The following is a 4,189-nucleotide window of genomic DNA, read 5'->3' as shown; positions in this document are numbered from 1 at the left end:
GTAATAAGTAAAGCTTACCCTTGCTCTCTCTTTTTGTATGTGTTAACATTTTAGGAAAGCATGAATAATCTGAGCACATCCTATATAAATATCTATTTGCATACTGTAGTTAGTACAGTAAAAAATATCTACTTCCCACTCTAATTCATGTTCAAGAGCCCTAAGAGTTCGATATTTTTTTATCTAAACTTCATTGTTATGCTGACATTTTTGGACCTCTATTTTATTGCATGTATATCTTGAACATGTAAATGCAACATTTCTAAGATCTTAAAAAAGAATCTTTCAATTTCACAGAGGCTTATACTTTTAATCATATGAAATACACACAACATAAAATTTCCCATATTAGCTCCTTTAAGTCTATATTTCAGCAGCATAAAATGTATTCATAAAGTCACCCACAAGTGCCACCAAGACTTTCTCATACTATTAACTAACACTCTATGACTATTACATGAAAACTCCACAAAACACTTCCTCCAGCCCCTAGAAAATGCCATTTCACCCATCTTTATGAATTGAAGCTATTCTAGATTCCTCATACATTAGAAATTATGAAATATTGCTCTTTTCTGCCTGGTTTATTTCACTTAGCAAGATGTCTTCAAGAACCACTTGTATTGCAGCTTGCATGAACAGTATTTATGCAGTTATTTATATGTTTGTTTATTTATTTATTAGCAGTATAGGAGGTTAAAACCAAGACCTTCAAGCTATACTATATTCCTAGTCTTTTGGTGACATTTTTATTTTGGCACTTATTCTTCATAAGTTATCAATTTCCATAGACTCCATTCTTTTAGTGGTTGAATAAAGTTTCATTGTTTATATAGATCATATATTCTTTACTTGCTTATTTGTTGATGGGCAATTGGATTGCATCCATCTTTGCCTGTTGTCAATAATGTTGCTATGAACATGAATGTACAAATATATATTCAAGTTTCTGCTTTCAGTTCCCTTAGGCATGGAGCCAGAATTGGAACTGTTGGTTCATGTAGTAATTCTATGTTTATTTTTTTGAGAATGTTCATAGACTTTTACACAGTGATTGTACTATTTTCTTTTCCCACCAGAAATGCTCAGTGCTTCATATACTCTATATCCTCACCATCGCTTGTTATTTTCTGCTTTGGGCATAATAGTCAACTTACTGGTTGTGAAGTAATATCTCTTTGTATTTCCGGGCTTGTTTTTCATAAGTGTACAAAGATGTGAGATGAGCAATTATGTTTTCACACTAAGAATTCCTCAGTGGGATTAACAATATAGAGAAGGGCTGATTGCTTTCTGAGGTTCACACATAAAATACTATGTCCTGAGGCCAGCTACAACTTTGCAGGAAGTGTTTTTTCTGGTGAGAAGTATAGCTCTATAGTTTGCAACTCCTTGAATACTGTATCAACCTGTGTCTGATTTTGTGAAATCTATGTGTAATGTCATACGGTGATCAGAGGAGAAACACAAGTTGTCAAAAGAAAGCTTCAGTTGACTCAGGTCAATGTAAATAAGTATCAGTAGAGACTTTGGGTGGAATAGAAGCTAACAGATTAAATAGTCAACAGCTTGTCACTAGAAATATTATTTGAAAATTGATAGTGTTTTTAGGGAAATATTTCTTCTTTGATTAGAGACTAGGATCCATAAATGCTAAGCTCTCTTTCTCCTAAGAAATGAAGAAACACTTCAAAGTAAGAAAGGTTTCATTTTTCAGAAGAGTAAAATTGCTGTCTGAATTTGACTCTATAAATTTTATTCTTCTGCTCAAGCTGAACACTCAATCATTCTGAGTTAGAAAAGTTCCCTGTATTTGATCTGATATATTATGTCCAATACTGTAAATTGTAGAGTTGTAAGACTCACTTACTTGGTTTTATTAGATACAAAGTAACATCATTTCTTGGGTTATAATTGTCTTTATTGAATTTGACCACTTGAAGATAAATGATAAGAGAACCTCTATTGCTTATATGGTGTGACAAATTTTATTCCGAAATTTGTATCTATTCCAGCTACAGCAAAATGTTATGGGTAGCATGGCTTAAAGTTGATATATTTTTAAATGTAAGTTACTTTCCTAGAACCACAAAAGCAGGTAATTACATGTATGGTTTGAAATTATCTCATGCTCATTTACAGTTAGGTTTGCCATATCCATTTATGCATGCAAAACATGATGCCTTATGAGCATTTATTTAATTTTTAAAATGTAGTATTTTAGAATAAAAGGCAGAATTGATACATTATTTACAATAGAAATGTAAGTACATTTTATGGTCAAATTTCTACCCAAAATTTAAAAGTTCTGGAGAGTTTAATCTAGACAAATAAAATGCATTGTTTATAAAATAAGCAAGTATTATGAAAAATATTTTGAGGAAAATAAAAGATATGGTGGCTTCCTCAAAAATTTCCATTTTAATTCATACTTTGCATTGTTTTCCAAGGAAAGGGATGGCAAATTACAGTGGCTTATAAAAAACAGCAAAAAAGAAATACACTCTTTAGCAGTTTTTCAGGGCAGAGTTTAAACTCAAAGTGCTTGGGGAGCCACACTCTCTAGTGTCTCTAAGGAGGCTCTACCATCTTCAGCTTCAAGCTGTTCCAGGTGTCTCTATCCTTAAGATTACATAACTCAAATTTCCACCTCCAACTTTGCAAGATTTATTATTGTGTCACTGTTTCTGTAATTTTCCTGTCTTTCTAAATTTTACAAAGACAATTGTAATCATATGTATGGCCTACCTTTAATCCAGTATTAATTTATTGAAGGGTTTTTAATCACATGTGCAAAGACTGTTTTTGGATAAGGTCATAGTCATAGATGCTTTGGTTGGGGCAAGGGAAAGAAGACTATTTAAATCACTGTACTGTTCTCTAAGCATGCTTCCATGGTAAAGAGTATAGTCCATATAAAATTATATTATGTTCAATAGTGTCAGCCTAATGAATATATTGAGATACCTGTTACATGTTTTATATCTACTACAGGAGCAATATAGAAAAAAATGAAATAAAATAATAGATTTACCAATGACAAAAAATAGTAGATGTGATAGAATCATGAAGAATAAAACATAAAAGGAATATAAGAAGATAGGAGAACAAATTTTTATGATCTCTCCAGCTTGATAAAAATGCTAAGAGAAAAAGAATAGTCAATGACAACATTCAAATAATATGTTAGATAAATGAATTATGTTGAGATATACATCATTGAAATATGTGCTACATAAGGCATATCATTAACTCTTAAATGAATTAAGATACTATTTTTAATTTTTTAAATTATTATAACATATATGCAGTACATAATGATTATATTTCATGTGAAGATTTGGTACATTTATATAACACATTTAATTGTTTTTTTCATCTCCTTCCCCTTCTTTTCATCTCTTGGTTCCCTTCACATATGCAAAAGATTTATCGCTCAATTTCCTATTTATATTTTTATTTTAGTCTTTACTTAGATTTCAGATTTTTCATATAAGAGAAACCATGCAATATATTTTAGCATTCATAACAATTAACTTCACTCACATCTTCTGAATTTTTTTCAAATAAAAAGTTTGTTCAAAATTTTTATTTGTCATTAAATTCCAACTAATCTATAATATTTAATTGCATATATTATGTAACTGTTTAAAAGGAATTATACAAAATATGCTACCTTTTTTGAAAAACATAGCTTTCCTTTTCATACATTTTCTATCTGTAGTGATTTGGGAAATTCTTAAGCTTTTCAGTATAAGATGACAACTCACTTGGAAATCTTAATTCAATCCAGAATGCTTTACACCATTTAGCAAAGGTAAATCAATTTTAAACTGCTAAGAACAGATACTACACTTGATCTTAGCCAAAAGGCTGAGAAGCTATTAGGTAAATCAATTTTAATACCAAAGATGCAGATATTTTAATTCATCAAAAATAAATTCATAATCTACATATTTATATAAGGCAAGACTATTATCCTGCTAGTGATGTGACTTAAATACACTATAAAAATTTTATATCATTATCTGTTTCTTATTCCTACTTATATAGACGATATTTTTATTTCCTATGGCTTCCTGCATAATTCTCTAGATATACACAGGTTCACAGAAATGAAATACCTCACATCTCCATATCTTTTTAGATTAATTCAGCCTAACATTTTGCATAATTCTGAATTCTTTTG

At 30.2% G+C, this 4,189-nt stretch overlaps 1 pseudogene; it reads right to left on the bottom strand.

Annotated features, from left to right (window-relative positions):
• Positions 1-3,753: 3,753 nt before the first annotated feature.
• LOC117283291 lies at positions 3,754-3,885 on the bottom strand (annotated as a pseudogene).
• Positions 3,886-4,189: the final 304 nt, after the last annotated feature.

Source organism: Fukomys damarensis, unplaced genomic scaffold (assembly GCF_012274545.1).
Source record: "Fukomys damarensis isolate Sample0158 unplaced genomic scaffold, DMR_v1.0_HiC HiC_scaffold_24, whole genome shotgun sequence".
NCBI lineage: Eukaryota > Metazoa > Chordata > Mammalia > Rodentia > Bathyergidae > Fukomys > Fukomys damarensis.
This window is presented reverse-complemented; position numbering and strand designations above follow the sequence as displayed.